The 22520-nt window shown below is 42.2% G+C and overlaps 1 protein-coding gene across 20 annotated transcripts in view; it reads right to left on the bottom strand.

Moving 5' to 3' along the window:
* The window catches only part of NRCAM (neuronal cell adhesion molecule), a 275589-nt gene that overhangs the window by 116262 nt on the left and 136807 nt on the right, over window positions 1-22520 (bottom strand). For 19 of the 20 annotated variants that reach the window (XM_025449225.3, XM_049096334.1, XM_025449227.3 and 16 more), the window contains one exon: window positions 12336-12414. The exons of the other annotated variant lie outside the window; for it this stretch is intronic. The gene's annotated coding sequence lies outside the window, so the exon portion shown is untranslated. The remainder of the gene's footprint in view (window positions 1-12335; window positions 12415-22520) is intronic. 20 annotated transcript variants of the gene reach the window in all.

Here is a 22520-nt window from a genome sequence, read left to right as displayed (position 1 = left end):
AAAAATCATATTACTTCATTTAATTCACTCTTTTCCAAGTTTCTACCAGCTGAACATCATTCCTTATCTGAGACAAAAGCTAAAACCCATTTCCCTCAAACATTTAGAAAGCAATCATTTATATCCTTAAAAAGTTGAATCAGCAACAATCAGCGCAGGACAGAGCAGGGTCAATGGTACAGAACAAAGCAGGCATTTCTACTCTTTGTGATTACAACTGTCTAAACATTTCTGACAGATTTCATGTGGTAATGTTTTTCTGAATGTCATCTTACAGAAGTTAAACAATAAAGAATGAAACTCCAAACTTGAAAAAGCTAATCAAAGAAAATGAACTGTAATCGTTTCTTTGGAAGCTAAATGGCATCAACATCTGAATATCCATTATTCCTTTCGTCATTTCAGCATTGTGCGCTATCATTATCTATTCTTTCCGGGTTCTGAAAAGGCTTTAAAATCTGCTGATTGTCATCAACTAGCTACGGAAGCCACAAAGCTCTGCAACACCGCTGGACCATGGCAAATGTAGAAAAGATAGTTAACTACTGCAAATGGGGCTTCTGTTGCCAGATAAACGGCATTACAAAGCTGGAGTGAACAGTGCTCACATCTGGGCACTTTCAGAGAGCAATCTGTACATGAGCATGAACAAAACTGCCCAGGATTAGTCACATTTCCAATGGTTCCACAGAGAAAACTGGCAAATCCAGAGTCTAGTCACTTTGCTATTGGCCGATGAAATATACAAGATCAAAAGAAAAGAGCCGTGTTTCTGGGCAAACCCCTTCCTCCAAATACCTTTAATCCAACACCAAGTTAATTTGTATACATGAATGTTTGGAATTAAACATGCCCATGGAAATATTTTATTATCGCCTGCATTTACTTTGGATAAATACTACTTAATTTCACTCCCTTCTGAGTAATTAAAAATGCATTATCTCAATGGAAAATAGAATTAGTTTCATTATGCAATTTATTTTTGAATTAAAAACAGCCAGATACCAAGCAAATGCTTAGAGGTCAGAAGCCTGATGATATATAATTAGAAAACCAGAAATTAATACAATCTAATGATGGGCATAACAACCTAGAGAAAGACCAGTAGATTCCAAAGAGTTTGTTCTTTCTCAAATGTGTCTTCCTTGACAGTTAAACATAGGTTATAAGGACTAGCTAATGACAGTATCACCAGTGTTTTGATTTTTTTTTTTGAATTTTGAATGCTGTTTTTATAAAGATTTTTGAAACATTTTATTTATTTGAGAGAGAGCGCACACGCATAGGAGGAGCACGAGCAGGGCTAGGAGCAGACTGAGAGGGAGAAGCAGGTTTCTGGCTAAGCAGGAAGCCTCATGGGGGGCACAACCCCAGGACCCTGAGATCATGACCTGAGCTGAAGGCAGATGCTTAACTGATTGAGCCACCCAGGTGCCCCTGAATGCTGTATTTTTTTAGATTAGTTTTAGGTTCAAAACTAATATAAAAAACTAATCTAAAAAAAATACAGCATTCAGGGGCACCTGGGTGGCTCAGGTTCAAAACAAAATTCAGAGGAAGGCACCGAGATTTTCCATGTACTCCCTGCCCCACATATGTATAGACTCCCCCATTATCAACATGCCCCATTCGAAGAGTTCATTTTTGTTTTGTTTTAAGAGTTCATTTGTTATCACTGATGAACCTACAATGACACATCACAATCATGCAAAGTCCATAGTTCATCTTAGGATTCACTCTTGGTGTTGTACAATCTAGAGGTCTGGACACATGTATAATAAGGTATACCTGTTATTATGATATAGAGTATTTTCACTGCCCTAAAAATCTCTGTGCTCTGTTTATCACACTCCCCCGCTCCCCTCCGGCCCCAATACTGTCATCTGGCAACCACAGATCTTTAGTTTTGCCTTTTCCAGAATGCTTGGAATCATACACTATGTAGCCTTTTCACATTGGCTTCTTTCACTTAATAATATGCCTTTAAGGTTTCTTCATGTCTTTTCATGACTTGGTAGCTCATTTCTTTTTGGTCCTGAATAATACTCCATTGCAGGATGGGCCAGAGTTTCTTTATCCTTTCACCTACTGAAGGACATCTCCGTTGCTTCCAAGTTTTGGCAATTATGAACAAAGCTGCCATAAACATCCGTGTAAAGGTTTTAGTGTGGACATAAGTTTTCAATTTATTTGAGCAAACACCACAGAGCACAACTGCTGGATCATATGTGAACAGTACATTTAGTTTTATAAAAACCTCCAAAGTGTCTTTCAGTGTGGCTGTACCATTTTGCATTCCCACCAGCAACGTATGAGCATCCTTACACGCTCATCTGCATTTGACGTTGTCGATGTTCTGGAGTTTGGCCATTCTGACAGGCGTGGAGCGGCATCTCATTGGTGAGTGGTTTTTCTTTTTGGTTTCTTCTTTTTTTAACTGAGCATATAGCATTATAAGGTGACATACAGCATTATAAGACGTACAACTTTCAGATGTAGAACGTATTGATTCAATCTTTGTATATATTATGAAATGACCACTACAATGAATCTAGTTAACACCTGAGACCATACATTTACAGAATTTTTTCTTGTAATGAGAACTTGTAGGATCTACTCTCTTAGTGACTTTAAGATAAGCAATACAGTATTTACTAACTACAGTTGCCATGCTGTACATTATGTCTTCACGATTTATTTATTTTAGAACTGGAAGTATGTACCTTTTGACTCCCTTCCCCCATTTTGCTCACCCTCTCCCCTGCTTATGACAACTACCAACCTGTTCTTTGTGTCTATGAGCTTAGACGTTTTTGTTTTGTTTTTGCTTTTTGTTTTGTTGTGTTTTAAATTCTACATATAAGTGAGAATACAAGGTACTTGTCTTTCTTTCTCGGGGCTATTTCATTTATCATAATGCCCTCACGATTGTTACAAATGGTAAAATTTCATTCTCTTTTATGGCTGAATAATATTCCAGTGGGGGTGGAGTGGCGGGGTGGGGTGGTGGGGTAGGGGGATGTGCGTATCTCACATTTTCTTTACCTATTCATCGATGAATGGACACTCAGGTTGTCTCCATGTCTTGACTATTATCAATACTGCTGCAGTGAACATAGGGGTACATCTGTCTTTTTGAGTTAGTGTTTTCATTTTCTTCAGATTAAATACCCAGAAGTGAAACTGCTTCATTGTATGATAGTTCTATTTTTCATTTCTGGAGGAACTTCCATACTATTTTTCTTAGTGGCTGCACCAATTTACAATCTCAGCACAAGGTGTACACAGTGCACAAGAGTTCCTTTTTCTCCACATTCTCACCAATATTTGTTATTACTTGTCTCTTTTATTCTAACAGGTGTGAGGTGATATCTCATTGTGGTTCCAATTTGCATTTTCCTGACGATCATGATATTGAACATCTCTTCATGTACCTGTTGCTCATGTGCATGTCTTCTTTGGAAAAAAATGCTTATTCAGGTTCTCTGCCCATTTTTTAATCAGATTTTTTTCCTGACTGGTAGAAGTTCTTTATGTATTTTATATATTAATCCCTTATCATACATATGATTTGCACATACTTTCTCCCATGCAGTAGGTTATCTTTTCACTTTGTCGATGGTTTCCTTTGCTATGCAAAAGCTTTTTAGTTGTATAGTCCCAAGTTGTTGATTTTGCTTCGGTCGGTTTTACTTTTGGTGTCAAATTCAAAAAATCATCACCAAGATTGCTATCAAGGAGATTACCACCTGCTTTTTTCTAGGAGTTTTATGGTTTCAGGTCTTATATTGATGTCTTTAATCCATTCTCAGTTGATTTTTTTGTATAGTGCAGTACTAGGGTCCAGTTTCTTTTGCAGATGCATAGCTGTCCAGTGTTTCCAGCACCATTTATTGCAGACACACTGTTTCTCCCCCATTGTATATTCTTGCCTCCTTTGTCATAAATGAATTGACCATATATGTGTGGGTTTATTTCTGGGCTCTTGATTCTGTTCCATGGATCTCTATGTCTGTTTTTTATGCTAATACCATATCATTCTTGACACCCATAGCTTACTAATATGATTTGAAATCAGGGAGTGTGATGCTTTGCTTTTCAAGTGTGAACTTTGCTCTTCTTTCTCAAAATTGCTTTGGCTATTTGGGGTCTTTTGCGGTTCCACAGAATCACTATTGTTTTAATTTACATTTCCCTGATGACATATCACATGGAGCATCTTCTCATATGCTTGCCATATACATATATTCTTTGATGTACAGCCAGTTGTTAACTATACTTGTTACATCTACTTTTATTGCATGTCAATGAGGAGAGTGATCAATGTTTCTTTTGACTTTGCCTAAAACTAATACATTGCCACAATTCTTGGAGTGGAGAGGGAAAGAAGGGATGAAGAGATGAAGAGACACAACTGTATTACCCCCACAAGAGGAGCTGAAACCTGGCTATACTCTTAAACTAAAACATGAAAAAAATGGATGCCTGGGTGGCTCAGTGGTTGAGCATCTGTCTTTGGCTCAGGGCATGATCTTGGGGTCCTGGGATCAAGTCCCCCATCAGGCTCCCCATGGGGAGCCTGCTTCTCTCTTTCCCAAGTCTCTGCCTCTCTCTGTGTATCTCTCATGAATGAATATATAAAATCTTTAAAAATAAATAAATTAAATATCTAAAAGAAATTAAGCCCAATCTTTATCCAATCAAGACCACAGTCAATGGTTTGCCTCTACCACTCCACTGGCAACTTGTAAATGAGGACCTAACATGCCACAGTTCATAGAAATCTAACAGAGGTCAACTTAGGAAACGCGGGTCAATGCAGTGGAACAGGGGCCATTCGGAATCAAAGGGTGTGAATGGCTCATCCTCCGTTTCCACCCCCTTGTGATTAATTAACAGCCTTACTGCATCCACCCACCAGCTGTATCCTAGCTCATATGCCTGACCCCAAGTGAGGACTACAACAGTATAATGAAAACTGTGCTTCTAATTGTCCAGCGGGTGATCACGGCTTGGCTAAGAAAGGCTCTTTTCACTCTCCTCCTTTCTGATTAACTAGATGGCTTTATAAATCCCCTTAATAAGTTCATTTGTGTAACCCAAGGCTAGCTGCCCTTCCTTCCTGCTGCTAAGAGGGCTCAGCTGCTTATCTTTGGATATGACCCATCAAAAGAGAATTGTTAAAAATTTTTTTTAATCTGCTAAATTGACAAGTACCACTGATCTCACATCTCCCCCAAGTTAGTGAGGTTTTCCTATATCATAAAGGAAGTCTAAGTGCGTGCAGTAAATTGAGAGACTAGCAGAAGTCTTTTCTAGTTTATTAAAAATAAAAAAACCCTTACGACTGTCTCATAAGCAGTGAATTCAATGATTGCCAATGAGTTCATGCAAAGTAATTAATATTTACACAGCTCCTCATCGCTTCTACATGGTTTTCACATGCATTGTCTCATTCAGCCCTCCTGACACCTCTGCCACGTCATACCAGTTAGTCTCATCTTACGAGGAAGACAGCTGAGGCTCAGGAGGTCAAGTGATGTGTACAAGATCACATGACTACCGAGCGTTAGGCAAGGCATGGTTTCTGGCCTCATGATTTCAGATCGGGTGCTTTTCCCCGGATAGCACGTGGGCCAGGTAGCTACCTGTTGTCTTTCAGCCCCATGCTCTGCTTTGTACTACTGAGGCCTGGAGTCTGCAGACTAAGTTTCCATATGCCTTTCTCAATCCTCTTCCCCATGGGCTCTGCTAACTGGAGGTACAGGGGAGCAACACACACGAAAGCGTGATGCAGACAGGAGAGCCCTGGCTTGGACTCAGGATGAGGCGGTGGGTGGAAGTTTCTGTGGTGGAAATGGGGCAGGCATGATCCTGGACTCTAGCAGCTCACAAAGCAATGGCACCTCCTTATCCGTTAGGACCCTAGTGGGGAGAGCACTTCTTGAGTAGATGCAGAATCAGATGCACGTGCATGCAACCCACACACAAAAACCAGGAGCGAGTTCACGAGCTCCAGCCCAGGTATGTCGGCTGCTTCTAGTCTAGCCATCACCCCTCCGTTGCTTTTCCAATTCCAACATCCCTCCCTCTCATTTTTGCAGCTCCAGCCTTTCCAAACCATTACCTTGCTTAAAATACCTAGAGTGGATTCCATTCGTCTCTGTCCCTTGTCTTCTATGCATACACTTGCTCTGGGCCAACCCTCTGGGAGCAGGATAGAAAGCAGAGGACACTGTCCCTCCCCTGACAACATTTGCAATCTCTCCAGGTAATGGGACTCACACATGCGAACCAAGAGTAAACAGGGGGACATAGATTCAAGGGCCCATGGGGTAGACGGTGGCTCCGTGTGCGATGGCCGAGGACTTCATCACAAACTCTGCTTGCTCGGTGCACGGCGTGGGGCCTGCACACGTGCTCTCCCCCGGCAGGCACGGCTGTGCTCAGCAGTCCAGAAGCAGCCCCTCGGCCAGCCCGCCCCCCGTCTTCCGAATCACTTCCCCTTTTCTGGACACGCCGGGTTTATACTTCCTGCCCCGCAGCCAGCGCTGGTGCCAAGTTGTCTGCCCTATTCTTGTTCGGTTTCCTGTTCATTAACTTCTGGCTCATTATACCATTAGCATCCCTTCGCCCACATTTGCATCACCATGCATAAGAAACTTTTTGTCCGTGGCAAAAAGGGCCACGATTACGACACATCTATAATTTGGGACAGAACTATTCATTGCAACAGGGTTAAGAGTAGGAGAAAAAGTGATTAGATGACTGTGAGGCCGTCCGAATTTCTCAGCCCTCATTAGATCTCCTGGCTTTCCTTTATTCTCCTCTAAAATCGGAGAATTCTCCATCACGTGGGATTGAGTGTTATTTATGTTTAACACAACTCCTCCTTACTGAGGGCTTGCTCTCTCCTGGGTCCCTTTCCTAGGTTAGGCCTCTTCCACCTCTCCCAAGCCATCGATGTCTTCCCATTGTACAGACGAGGAAAGTGAGGCCTACAGTGATGAGCTTACTCGTTCTTGCTACTGGCAAAACCAGGCCTCATGCTGACTGCTTAGGTTGTCTGACTCTCGAGTCTGTGCACTTGAAAACAAGCTAAAACGCCCTTGTTTCCATAGACGGAGAACGGCATCTGTGGCAACCACCACGGCACCTCTGGTCAGTGTTTCCCACTGTGGTCGGTGTCCTGGATCTGGGGATAGCATCATGGAGGGAACCTCCTCAGGGTGCTGAGGACAGATTAAGAAAAGGGGCTCCAGGGGCACCCGGGAGGCTCAGTGGTTGAGCATCTGCCTTTGGCTCAGATTGTGATCCCGGGGTCCTGGGATCGAGTCCCGCATCGGGCTCCCTGCGTGGAGCCTGCTTCTCCCTCTGCCTGTATCTCTGCCTCTCTCTCTCTCTGTGTCTCTCATGAATAAATAAATAAAATCTTTTTTTAAAAAGGGGGGGAGAAAAAGAAAAGGGGCTCTGGAACACCCTAGCTCCTCTCTGGTTTATAAGGTGACTTTCTCTGAGAAGGGCTCCCCCACCCCTGGTGAGGAAGTGCCCAGAGCTTGCACACCTCCCAGAGGAAGTCCCCCAGAAGCAAAGGCTGACCCTGACGGGAATCTGCACTTCTGATTGATGCACTTTCACATACATTTCCAAGTCTCCAGGAGGACCAAAACCCAGGCAATTAGAGAACCAGAAGTTTTCAAGCACCTGGCATCCTTCTATCCCTAACAACTAGTGGACAAGACTGGATTTCCACAAAATTATGAAATGGGGTATATTCCTCTATTGCACTTTCCAGATGTGCATTTTTCTTACAAGGTGCTGGCGTCTCTCTCTCCCCTTAGGTCCTGGGGATCCTGAAGGCTCTCCCTGGAAGGAGACGAAATAGGGAGCCTCTAAGGCATTACCAACAGATGAGACCTCAGAGGCCTCATTTCCAGAGGGATCAAAGCCTACAGATGTGTGCACATGGGAGATTATATAGGTAACTCCGATTGCTCCCCCTGCCCCCATGTCTGATGTGTGCTTGAAGCAGTAGCCACACAATAGATACAGATCGGAATCAGGGAAACATGCTCTGGCAGAAGTTTAGGTACTAGCCAGTAGGCTGTGGGGTGTTTTTAAGAGACAGGGAGGTTACAGAGGACCTCCGAGCATCCTGGAATCACTACACGGATGCAGCACCAGGGCAGGCCTTGGGGGCTGACAAAGATTTTTACTGTATTGAAAGGACACGTGCTGGCTTCACTGTTCACACCACAAAACACAGACCCTGCACTGGGACACTGTTAGAAATACTGTTCCAATTCATATGGTGTCCTGTGCTTTTACAACTAGCAAATTCAGTGAATTATAGAAAAAAAAAAAAAAACTCTCAAAAGCAAAAAATGATACTCCCTCTCCCCAAGTAATCTATTCCCTCTACCACTATAGAAACTACTATGTCTTTGGCAGAACCCTTAATGTTATTTATATCTTGAGCAATGCATTATTTTAATCTAAAAGAGAGCACTAGGCAAAAAAATTGAATGTCTTTGAGGACAACGGTCTTTACTCAAAATATGTGTGTCTGGGCCCGTGAAGAGCCTCCTCTGTGTCACTGCCAAGAATTAGTCACAAGCCAAATGCCCAATCAGTTTTTGTAAACTTATGATTAGCTTTCATCCCAACAAAGCCCGTGTTTGTCACTAGGATACTTGCTTCTCTAGCTACTGGTTAAAGGATCAGTGACATACTTCAAAGATTTTGGGAACAGTTTCTCTTCTTTGCGGAGAGCATTTGTTCTCCCCAAAACAAATGCTAGATTTGTTCATTTGCTCCAAAAATCAGAGGAGCATTTCTTTTGATTGTTTTCCAACTCCACCTCCACAGTCAACAATGGAAAGCCACACTACCCTTTCCTCCAGCTAGAAGAATCTGTGAGTAAGCTGAGGTCTACAGTATGACATTTCTGAACCCTGAGAAGTTGCTGTTACACAAAAGTGAGGCAGGGTTTGTTCAGCTAGGGACATTATCTGACAAAGGGCCGACACTTTGAATTTCCATAAGTCTTCATTCATTCATTCATTCATTCATTGAGCAAATTATGCATCCATCACAAGCCAAGCAGTATTCCTGGTACTGGGATGCATTAATGGACACAGCAGGCAAAAGTTCCTGCCCTCATGGACTTCATGGTCCAGTGGAGGGAGATATGTAGTAACAAAAACCGTAAATTAAATAGTTTGCTAGGTGGTAAGTCCTACAAAGAAAAAAAATAAAACTAGAGAGGGAGATGGGGGTTTCAAAGTTTGTATGTCTGTGTGTACATGTGAGCACACGCATAGGTACACTTGCTCACCACAGGATCAGAAATCAGCTCACCAGAAAGTGGTATTTGAGCAAAGACCTGAAGAAGAGGCAGCAAGCTATGGGGACATATGCAGGAAGAGTGTCCCAGACAGAGGGAACCACAGTGCAAAGGTCCTGAGGCAGGAGTGTGCCAAGCTTGTTCATGGGCCATTGAAGAGTCAATGTACCAAGAACAGAATCAGGGGGAGAGGAGTAAGAGTGAGGCCAGGGTAAGGGCTTCAGCTTTACACAAACTTCATTAGGATACAGAGAAAGGTAAGTAATATCCAGAATGAAACACATGGAAATAAAGAGACAGTCAATAAAATGAAATACAAATTTAAATAGAACGCATGTTGCAAAGCCATACTTTAGTACTACTGATGATCGTATTTCAAGAAAAAACTATATGTTTATCATGATCATTGTTTAAAAGGCATCACTGAAATTATTATCATCTAAGTAGATGGGAGATTTATGAGTAGACAGTTTTACTGTGTGGTGATTTAAGAGATTTGTGGGTCAGGGCTCCCCCTGTCCCAAATAGATAAAAGCTCAGTGTGGCATTATACCACTTGGATCGAAGGAGAGGATTTAGGTCTTCAGGGCCATTTCTTTCCTAAACTCTTCTATCAAAACACAAACTCTGGGTCAGGATGGGAAAGGGCCAGGAAAAGAGTAGGAAGTCACATCTAGAGCAGGGATCAGGTAATTTCTCTTGCAAAGCAGTGGACAGTGAGCTGCTTGAAATCCTGTGTGAAGAGCACACACAGAGCTTCCTGTGGAAGAGCTCTAGGAAAGGAGAGGACGGCTGGAGGTCGGGGGATGACAACGTACAAAGCAAGTTCTATTAATGTGGACAAATGTCATACTCGCCCTACCTGTGAGCAAACCGCACTGATGCCAAAATTCCAAAACCTTAGGTTTTCTTTCCAGATATGATGAGTTACACTAGGAAGAAGGGTGCCCAGCACTACAATTAAACCATCTTGCTGCAGGGAGGCATTTCCAACCATACCGCATCATTGGGCCTAGAGGATTCTTCTTCTCTTTCTGTCACAGTCATTTATTCTACACAAGGTGCCTGAACATGGAATGGATATTTAGAACCACAGGTGCAGTGTTAACAGCCTTGACAGCCTTTAGATTTATTATTTGATGACAATGGGCAGCAGGGTAACAGCTTTGACTTCCATAGGAGACCTTATTTGTCACGTACCCACAGCACATTGACCAGAGCTCCCAAGGCCAAGGGCTTCCCTTATGAGCTGGTTAAGTATTGTGGTGAGCACGTCTCCCGCTCAGGCAGAGGTGTGGTGGTGAAGCACACAGCTCTGGGATTATTAGACTAACTGGGTTTGAATCCGTGCTCTACCATTCATCAGCCGTGTGTGCGTGGGCGACGGGGACCTCAGTTGCTTCATCTATAAGATGAGGACAGTTGCCAAGAGGATGACACGGGATAAAACACGTCAAGGGCTTAGAACATGTCTGGCACTTCATAAGCCACATAAATGGTGCCTGTTTTCAGAATAAATCTTACTGGGAATAGCAGTTCCACTATGCAGGGATTACTGTCTGCATACAAATTTAATACTTCCATAAAATACTGTTGACATTTTATACAGGCACAGGCTCGAAAAAAAAAAAAAGCCAAACCTGATATATTAAAAAATATATATATTGCTTTGGACATATTTTGATTATTCTCAACTGCTGTTATAACATCATGTTAATTTTACCCTATTAAATATTGAAGAAGGGCCATCACTATTGGGAAGACATTAAAATATGTGAAATTAAACTAATTTGTCTTTATGGACTATGGCCTTAGAGGATCCCAGATGCTATTTTTATAATAAATATCCATTTTCTATAAAAGGCCATCACATCATATGTAACGGAGAAGCATCAGACAAATGCGTCCCTGGGTAAGCTGAGACCTTTCAAGAAAATAACTTGCTTCATGTTGCGCTCACCTCAGGGCAACACTGAAACAAGAACAGGTCAAATAAGTAGTTTCAGAGAAGAATGGCAAAGGTCTACCCTGGTTGAGGCACATAGGCCAAGAGGGAATAAAATTTGCACCAGATATGGCTTTACAACTTAAGAGTTTTTTTCATTTTCTTTTTTCATTTATTGTAAAATTGAAACTATGGTGCTGATTTTTGGGCACAATCAACAGAAACTCAATCGTGAAAAAGAGTATCTTTATATCCAAATACTTTTGGCCAAAATAGAATACTGTCAACTCAGTAATAGAAACCCTTTTTAAAAAAAAAAAAAAAAATCAATTTTACTTCACATTTTACCAAGGGAACAAATTTCACTTCTATTGAATATATATTTCTATGGAACTAGATTTCAGTGACTCACTTAATCTCATTAAAAAGAATTCTTTACAACAACAAAAAAAGGAAACTGTAGAAGATTGTCTATATTCTACAGAGGTAAAACATTAATTACAATGGAGAAGTATACGGGCACAGCTATATCATGCCGAGAAGAGAAAGCATAATTTCAATTTAAAAAATGAATTTAAACTATAATGAACTCTCTAACATCACTTGCAAAGAATTCTATATAATGCGAACGATTTAAAAGCAGTGCTATTGTATATCCTAACAAACATTTCCCATTCCTTTTATCAGGAAGCGAATTACTGATGGATGATAAATGTAATTTCATTACAGATGCCACAGTGTGTTCCAGACCCAGGCAGATTGAAAATAATGCAAGTAAAATGTGGGAAACAAATTGGAAGGGTTTTTCCATAAAATTTACAGAAGCATTGAAAAGTATCAGTTTTCCAGATTATAGGTTCCAAGGCCCACGTGGATCACCAATCTGACTTCCAGAAGAGGAACTAATGAGGATTTGGTACCAGGCACCTGAGGGTCACCGGCAACAAGATTTGACAGGTAGAGCTACAGCAGGAAGCACGCCGCCCCCCGCCCCCCCGCCCCCCGCCGCCTCTCCACCCCCGCATGAACCACAGAACTGCTTACTCTCTCATGCCACGATTCTGGATTAAATGAAAGGAGTGCCACGTCACCCTTGGGGGCTTTCTCTGCTTATCCTAGGTACCTGAGAAATAAAAAGGAAAATTAGGTAATCTATTTTTTAAAAACTACAGTTCTTCTCCATGTGATTGATTGAAGAGAAGACGAATGGCCAGTGGTGTGAGTTTTGATTACCCAGGAGCCCAAGATAAAAAATTTATGAATATCAATTATGATTTGGGCATTTAAAATTATGATTTGAGGCTTTAACGATGCCAGAATTTGTCCATAAGTACACATGAATTCCCTCTGCAGCCAACTCATCACTTCAGGACAAAATTTCTGAGCCTTGTGATTCATCTTAGCACATGCCCTAGGGTGAAGCCGTTTTTCATCTACAAATATGAAAGAATGATTAAAATGGAAATGGTTCGTGGAAATACCACCTCAGTCATCTGGCATGTGGCTAAGTGATCTCCCTTTCCAAACAGTGACCATGGGACAAACAAATCCACCGCCACGAACATAACAAGGACAGAAACAATGGAGCTCTTTCCTCCTTACGCTGGACTCAAATGCGTCTGCTTAGTAATAATGACACACTGTCCCATGTTATTGCTTCAAAAAAATGTTTCCAGTGACCCTTGGGAATGCTATGTACTGTTTTCCTTCAGTTTTGCCCTTGGCAAAATTTTCTTTGTTCAGCTTGCTCTCTGAGAAAGTCATTTTGGTCTGAATTGTGTACATTCTAGGTCTTTCGGTTAATAAGAGTTTTTGACCTTTTGGTTTCTAGAGCCAGTTCTTCTCCTGGACATGATTGATGGCATTAATTCTTCTCGCATGTGGTCCATGGGAAACCACCCCCACCTTCTAAGGACAGCCTAGGATGGCCGGCTGTCACTGTCGCCAACCCAGTTCTCTGAGCTCCAGAGATGAAACTCAACTAAAGCAGAGCGTCTCCATTGAGATCGCGTTCAGAGAAGAAGGTGACAAAAGATCTGTCGGACTTAAACCAGACAACAGAAAGGCAAGTTCTCCAGCTGTTCTCCAGCTACAGCGTGGTTGACTCCTTGGCATGTCTGCTTGCCATTCTCAAGGCCTCTCTCCCAATTTTGGGTTCTCGGTCCCTATGCACTCACCATGGCACTAGTATCCTACCTGTTTTCTTCATCTTTAATGGGCTTTCATGAAACTTCCCTAAAATACTGATGCCAAATGAACTTTCTCAAAACACCGATTGGGCAGACGTCCCTTCTCACTCAAGGTCATAATAGGTTCATACCTGAACATAATTCAAACTCTGTACAGCATGGTCATAATCAGGTGTATTTCAGACTGGGCATATTCACGACAGAACTCCATCTTCTCAAAAGCAGCCCTTCTGCCTTTTCTATTCTGCTCAGTAGCACCACCAAACACCCTTGTCTCAAGCCAGAGGTCAGGCCTTGCTTTTCCTCATTTCTCATTCCAAACTGGCATTTGGGGCCATTCAATATGCTGTCCTCTCTGTGTCAGACTCTCCAGCTCAGGAGCTTTCGCCTCCTACAGGTGTCCAGCTTCCAATTTTCACCCATGTGTGCTAAACTATCAGGGTATTTGTTCTAATGATCAGACTAGATCTGATCATGTGACTCCTTTACTCAAAATCCTTACGTGGAATCCGGCACCCTAAACCAAACTCTTGGCCCAGATGATACTCTCCAACGTGCCTTCACAGCACCTCTAACTTCTTCACCTTCGATCATACCAGGGCACTCACAGTGCATCAATCCTAAGGCTTCCAGTGGCATCCACTGTTACTCTGCCCACAGCTGGGACATCCTTCTCCATGTCTGCCTGCAAGATGCCTATTCATCCTCAGTGATACTTCCCCAGGATTTTCCTGCTGCCCCCATGCAGAGCTGTCACATTTGCCTCTGTATCACCATTATATACACACACATAAATATATACCTTGTCAATACTTTTAGTATGGGGGGGGCTGATGGCACCATACTGCTATTACTGTGCTCTACACATTTCATGTATAGCTTGCTTGCTACCCTTTGATAATGTCTGAAACAGAGTAGCTCATAAATGAATGAACAAATGTTTATTCATCCACTAAAGAAAGAACAAACACCTCTCCAAAGGTCACTTTCAACCACTTCTTACTTAGGTCTACTTTCTGCTCTAAATTTCTTCATGTTTTTTTTTCCTTTTGCCATGCAAATACAGCACTTCTCTTCCTCCCCTGTTCAAGACTTGGCTGTTCCCCTCTGGAATTTCTTTTTCTTTTTTAGATTTATTTATTTATTTAAGCAGGGGCAGGCAGGGAGAAAGAGAGAGAATCTCAAGCAGACTCCACACTCATTGGGAGCTTGAGACTCCACTGAGCGTGGAGCCTGACATGGGGCTCAGTCTCAGGACCCTGAGTCACAACCTGAGCCAACCCTGAATCATGACCTGAGCCGAAACCAAGAGTCCGATGCTCAATGGAATGGGCCACCCACGCGCCCTTCCCTCCATCTCTGGAATTTCTGCGCTTTTTTATTTAAAATCTTCCTGAACTAGTTTCAAAACCATTCCCCCTTCAATCATGAGTTCAAGTTCAAACCAGCCATTAATCTTTGTCAATCTCTATCTAGGGTCACTGTTCCTCTGAACTCCCAGAGCACATTTAAGTCAATAATGCTACTCTGTGCTTTCCCTTTATTTTCACACCTACTACATACATGTGCTTGTGAACAGTTGATTGATTTGTATGTAACTAAAGAGTATGAGTTTACTGAAGGGCAAAAGGCATATTTTATAATGCAAGCTGCTTTAGCAGAGCCTCTCATGGTTCCCTATATATAAAAAGCAATCAATAATGTTTGTTAATGAAGACAGTCAGTACTATCGGTAGTAGTATTTGTACTAATGAAATCCAAATAACTCCAGAATAAAGTCTGATTTATTATCAATAAAGTGGTGAGATTCTGGGTTCAGGTATTGGCCATGGCCCCATAGGTCATTCAGTGGTTATTGAACATTCTAAGTGCGAAGAACTATGTTGGACTCTCAGCTGAGGGGAATGTGTTTTATAAAAGAAAGGCCTTCAATTGTTCACTCTTCATAACAAAGATTTTTCCATGACCTCCCATGTCCACTAGAGCACTTACTAGATCAAGATGGCTACATTTCAGTAATAAAAATAATTTGGACAGAATCAGCAAGTCCACTATAATGTAGATGTTTGACATCTACTTTCTCACTGAACTTGTGGACTGTTCTACAGAAGAAAAATCCTGGTGTTCAAAGCTGTGTTTTCAGGAAAATGAAAATGCCTATCAAGTTAACATAAAGCTGCTCTGTGTAACCAATAACCATCAGCAACACCTTTGAAGATGCAGAGAGAAAATTAAGGAGAAAGTTTTCCCTAGGGATGATTTCTGGGTTTGGTGCATGACAAATATTCATTTTCATTCAGCAAATATTTACAGAGCATGAACTAAGGGCCCAAGATGGTGCAAGAGGCTGTCTAAAATGTATTTCTTTTATTCCTACCCCTCTACGGCAAGAAAGTTTTTAAGACCCTTCAAATATATATACCAGTCAAATAATTTATTGTTTTGTACAACAAATCAATTTGAAGACCTTTTTTTTTTTTTTTGATATTAAAGCTTATCTGTGGTTGGATTCTCTAAAACAGGGAACTGTTACATAACAGAGAAATATTTTACAGGACACTTGGAACTTAGATGTATTTTCCAGGTCATTTGAATAATTTAAATATAGTAGTTTTGTCTAGTTATATTCGTCAAATTCTTTTGTAGGTATTTTCCCCCCAGGAACAAAGTCATTTAAACTACATTAACTACAGGCTCTCTGTGCTTGCTGACAACAAAATAAATACAAACTTGCAGAAACCATTTCCCCTGCCCTCCTTTTCCATGTGGATTGTTCTCTGCTTTCCATTCTCTCCTTTCATAACCTGTTCCTATGGCCTCTCCTTCACCAGGCTAACAGCTTCTGTCAGCAAAGCTTTTATTCAGTACAGTATCAAAAGCTTTGCAGAAAAACGGATTAATCATGTTCACTGCGTCTCTTTGTTTACCCCTTCAGTTCTTGTGGATTTCAAGCTCACTATGAAAATGCATGTCTAATCACAAATGTGAAGTCCCTGTCGGTTATTTTGGTGCATTTCTCATTTAAACATATTATATAATTACAGGTTGTCTGAAAAAATCAAGTAGATTAGTTTTCCCAAATATATCTTCCACATCACTGGTAAGGATTTAAACACATATTCTGTGTACCCTGAGTTCCAGAAGAGAACTTTATGTATACCAATGCCAAGGAAGTGGTTCCATGTTTTACTTGTTTATTTTCAACAAATAATTCCCATGAGACAGACATATAACTAAGTATTTTTAAAACAGTAATTTGGGGTTAGATGGCGTTAAGCAAGTAATAGAAGTTATGTATTCCATGAATTGCCAAAGTAGACCTTTCCTGTAGTCTTGTCACTTAGGCTAAATCTAAATGGAATAAAGAATCTTCTCTCAAGCCCTGAATATATCAGAATACCATCCTTTGCCATTAAATTCATGCCAATAATTAAATGGGATAAGTACTAGTGACTTCGCCACCTCTGTGCATAATAATTTCTTACAGTAATTCTCTAACACATAAAATTTCCCACTTGCTTGAGATGAACTTGTTCACTTTGCTTTTTCCAAAGCCGAAAATAGTTTTCCTTAAAAACATTGATGGTTTCCTTTATGAAAATGCCTCACAGCTGGAGGCCTCCAGGCACAGTGGGCAACACCACTGAACCATTTCTTCTACATTCAGACATTCTCTCGTCGTTTGAGAACATGGCTTTCTCATCATTGTTGTCATCTTGCTGAGAACTGTAGGGTCAGAAAATTCTAAAAGTAGCAGTAGAATTCTTACGTCACAAATAACCAGTAAGATACTAAACAAATACAAAATTATGCAAGCTCATCTTATTCAAACAATTAGCCAGGGAGAAGAACCACATCCAGATGAGCCTTTCCAGAAACAATTTCTACAGGAAAAAAAAAAAAAAGTGGTTGGATGGGAATCCATAATACAGCAAAAGAAGTCTCAACCTTGAAAGAAGCCACCTGGGAAGGGAACACCTTTGCTGGGCCGATGGGAATCCCTGTCTCTGGGAAGACTGGGTTTCCAACCGAGATGCCACGTTCGCCAAGTGTCTAATGGACAGTCCACTGGCATATCCCTTCCCAGGCTATTCAAGTGAAAAACTGTATGCTGGAAGTATTTTCTGCTCTTTTTCTTTACAAAACCTTTGAGAACGACAAAAATGAAAATCGGTGTGGAATCACCCATGGGATGGAGGGCACCAAACATCTGTTCAGCTAGAAAGAGCGCTTCTTGTATGCACTTCATAGTTTATATAATCTAGAGTCTCTGGCTAGATCATGGTGCAGACGCTTTTGCAAGAAATCCTGTCCGGATTTCTGTAAAAAGTCTGTGGGATCTGTGGGTTTGTGCATAATGGCCCTGGTGTTACACATACACAGGGAAGGCCCATGCCCAAGTGGGTTCCCGTGAGTACTGCGGCAGCCGGCCTCGAGGCCCATCCTGCGCATCTCAGGTGCAGACTCATCTCAGGTGCAGTCTGGGCTGTGGAGGCACTGCAGGAACACATTAATCAACACGTTCAGGGAATGCATTAATCAACACCGCCACGTCGGCTGGCATGCCCATTGTTTAACCGTGCATGCTAACGAATGCAAAAGCGCCAATATGAATGTGGATTTCCACCGCCCTGCAAGAAACAAAACCCTTTTCACCAATGGCCCCATGCACCATATCCTACTCGACTCTTTCAATAGAAATCATTCTCTCCTGTATTCGTGCTAGTTTATGGACTTGCTTTCTGCAACAGTCAACCAGAAACAAAGACGCTTTACAGACCAGCTAAGTTTGACAAAAGCTGTAGAACTGCCTTCTGCAGATAGGAAAACGTGAAGCCTTCCAAGAGATTTTTTTTTCTTTGCCTCGCAAAACAGATGCTGTCGTGAAAGGCAAAATAAAACAAAACAAAACAAAGCAAAAAAAAAAAAAAAAAAAAGAAGAAGAAGAAGAAGTCCAAGCATCTATTTGTGTATGCATTCAGATGTGACAGCAACATACTGCGTCACCAGCAGGGGCCTGGGCCTGGCCTCCTGCTCCATACGGGGCTTCATTTTCCTCCCGGGTAGTTCCCTAGATAACCCTCCTGTTAGGATTTGACTCCCTCCAAAAGCAGCCAGGGATGAAATGTCCAGATGCTGGAAGGAAGGAGTCTGCTCACAGCACCCACAGCACCTAGACACCCATCCCTACATCTGTCTGTGCAGGGTCTGTAGACCTAAATACTTCAGGCTGTCCAGTGTAATCTGACCCAGTAGGCTGTGGCCTATAATCTTCAACGCAGGGATCTCTGGGTGGCGCAGCAGTTTGGCGCCTGCCTTTGGCCCAGGGTGTGATCCTGAAGACCCGGGATCGAATCCCACGTCGGGCTCCAGGTGCATGGAGCCTGCTTCTCCCTCTGCCTGTGTCTCTGCCTCTCTCTCTCTCTCTCTCTCTCTGTGTGACTATTATACATAAATAAAAATTAAAAAAATAAAATCTTTAAAAAAAAATCTTCAACGCATATGAATTTTGGTCATGAGATTGCTGAGCGTAAAGGTGCTAAGTCCTAATGAGTAAGGGATGCCGTTTCTAAGGATCCTTTTGAAGATGTTTCCTCTTAGGGGTGGAGTTATCTCAAAAGAGGTTGCACTGGCTGGGAGTGAGTGGCACTCCCCTAGTGCCCCCCTCCAGAGTGGTAAAGTTCTAGTCATTTCAGTGAGCTTCCAAGCTACAGTCTGTGGCCCACTGATTCAGCCTCCTCTCACCACCAGCTCCAGCTCTAAACATTTAAAACAGTGTTTTAAACCTGCAAGAATAAGCACAAAGAGCTTGGAGGAGAACAAATCTGATCCAGTACGTCTTTGCAAAGGTCACTGCACCAACCCTCTGACATCTAAAGGCTAAGTCGCTACATGTTTCCTTGTGACAAGACTGACTTAGGCAATTTCCTCCTTCCGGTTCTGAAGTAGATCCTTCTCCCCATCAGACCACAGAGGGAGGATAGGAGAGGAACGCACAACCCCTGCAGGGTTCCTTCTACTGACTACCAGCACTGTCACTGCCACGGAAACACGCTGTGACCCTTCTCAGCCCTCTGCCACCCTTGCCCGATCTCCATCCTCCTGCTGCCTCCCAGCACAGAAAGCCGGTGCCCTTCCTCAGGCATCTTTCAGGGCCTTCAGAGAAGCTCTCAGGCTGAAAAGCCAGGGTAGTGGGAGGGGGACAGGGTGAGTTTCCAGAGAAAAATGGTTGTGCCTCATAAGAGTTATGAGGACAGGATGCAAGGGGCAGACAGACTTAATCAATAAAGGCCTCTCAGTCACAGAGGCCAGAATAACTCAGAGATAAACATCCCAACTCGCACTGTGAGATTTAATACATGATCACAGGTCACAGGGTGTGACTCAGGCTCCACAGAGTTAATGGAAAGCTGTGATGGAAGAACAGAAGGTTCTCTCTCCTTCAGCTTCCGGGCAGAGCCCTGATTCCATGGCACCATCATGATGGAAGTAGGTCACCATCATGACGGAGGGTGCTCCCAAGTGGGCCAACAGCTCAAGAGCTGTGGGCAAGGAGCTGAAATCTAGAGCTTGCCTACATCATACTTCAGGGTGAAGAGGGAGGAAGGCAATAATTCCAAGAAAATAGTGCCTGGTTCTCTAGATGACTATGCAATCAATCCCAACAAACGGGTAGAAAACAAAGAAGAGGCGAATATCCTCTGCTTAGGTTGAGATCCCTGTCTTGGCTTTTGTCAGTCTCCAAAACTGTCATTCATGTGCTTTTCACCCCTCATTTCATGAGGTGCATATTCCTCTTGTGGATGATGTGTCTCCTAGATTTGTCTGGTGTCCAATAATATGAGATACAACTTCTCAGCTTTAAAGATGTGGTCTACATACACAATGGAATATTACCCAGCCATCAGAAAGGATGAGTACCTACCGTTTGCTTCCACGTGGATGGAACTGGAGGGTATTATGCTTAGTGAAATAAGTAAGTCAGAGAAAGACAATCATCATATGGCTTCACTCATATGTGGAATATAAGAAATAGTGAAAGGGACTCTAAGGGGAAGGAGGGAAACTGAGTGGGGAAAAATTAGAGAGGGAGATAAACCATGAGAGACTCCTAACTCCAGGAAACAAAGAGTTGCAGAAGGGTAGGTGGGTCGGGGAAAGGGGGGTGACTGGGTGACTGACAGGCACTAAGGAGGGCACATGATGAGATGAGTGCTGGGTATTATATGATGGCAAATTGAATTTAAATAAAATATTAAAAAAAAAAACTTCTCAGCTTTACAATGATCCCATAGGACAAATTCTGATAGATCTCCTTATTGTTAAACAGTATTAAAAACAGTTGTCAACCTTGTGCTTTGTAATTAAATACTGAGTCACATGACAAATCACTTAACTATATTATAAATTATAACTAAATGACAAATGAACTTAACTATAAGATAAAAATCTTTTTCCTGTTATCAGTTCTATTATTATCTACTCAAAATATCAATAACATTCTCCTCTTATGTATACATAATTTTTTAAAAGGTAGTGCTGTGAGGGGCACCTGGGTGGCTCAGTGGTTGAGCATTTGCCTTTGGCTCAGGTCATGATCCTGGGGTCCTGGGATCAAGTCCCACATCGGGCTCTGTGCAGGGAGCCTGCTTCTCCCTCTGCCTGTGTCTCTGCCTCTGTGTGTCTCTCTTAAATAAATAAATAAAATCTTTGTAAAAAATAAAACATAGTGCTGTGAGTCCAAGGGAAAGAATGGCTTTTGAATCACCAACCAAAAACTGTCATCAAATAGCTCCAATACCTTGTCAGGTTTTCCTTTTTTATATTGCTTGCCAAATGGGGACACACCCTAAGGTATAGCAGGGCATGATTCTTCTAGACTTCTTATGGTTACCATCAGGACCAAACTTATACAAATGCAGCCAGAGCAGGAAACCAGTTATAAAGTGATTTGGGGGGGCGCTCCTCCCTACCTGACCTCCCAGTCTGGTGGCTTCTAGAAATTCCATCATTAGCCATCCTGCAAGTTACCCCAAGGTTTTCAAGCCAAGTAGCAGAAATGCGGAGAATTCTTTTCCTTCTAGAGAATTTACACATTAGTGTTAATGATGAAGGGGAACATGATTTTTATGCATGGCTGGATTATCAATCAGTTGGGGTAACACCTTCTGGAGGGAAGGAAGTGGGTGTGGGAGTGGGGATTCAGACACCACAGTTATGGTCAGTTATGTCTTGAGGATACCGTAGCACACTAGTGAACATGGGAAAGACACTGAAAACTCTAGCTACAAACAGACTTTCTTTTTCTTTTTTTTTTTTTTTTTTTTTTAGACTTTCTTTTTCTAATGTTGGAGGCTGAATTCTTGAATAGCCTGGGGACATCCTGAATACAAGAGTGCTTCACAATTTGGGGAAGTTTCAGGGCGTCTTTGTTTCTCGGAGGCAAGGGAAAGAAATGGGGGAAGACACTCGGTACTTCGTTTTCGACCAGATTAAATCATTCACTAAGACAAAATGAGGTATTTCGGTGGCTCTAACAGAGCCCGTCAACTAAAAGCTCACTTTCATCATTTAACAAAAGACTAATAACCAAAAAGATCAAGGAGAAGAATGTACCGTGAAGGGTAGGATTGAAACTGTTCACCTGTGCTTCTAGAAGACAGAGATGTTAAGTCAAGTAACTCTCACACAATGCAGGAAAGAGCAACAGCACCACTAGCCAGGCAAACTTCCGTAGCAACCACCTGAGAGTGCCCTGGAAAGTGCTGGAGTCCTTACTGAGCTCCACCCCTGCCACCTTCCAAGGATACCACACACTCCTCCACTTGCCTGGTCTTCATGTATCTTCCGCCTTTCACTAGAAACCACCACTTACAAATAAGCTCCTGGCCTTGCTGTCTTCCTACCTCTTCTCGGTGTCACATGATATATAATCTCCAGAAGGACTTGCCATGATATACCGCTGAGATACTAGTGATTTACCGTAGGCCACCTTTATTTAACATCATTACTACTAATTCCTAATTTCCAACAACTGTGA

The sequence above is a fragment of the Canis lupus genome, chromosome 18 (assembly GCF_003254725.2).
Source record: "Canis lupus dingo isolate Sandy chromosome 18, ASM325472v2, whole genome shotgun sequence".
NCBI lineage: Eukaryota > Metazoa > Chordata > Mammalia > Carnivora > Canidae > Canis > Canis lupus.
The sequence above is the reverse complement of the archived record's forward strand: the minus strand, read 5'-3'. Positions and strand labels throughout refer to the sequence as shown.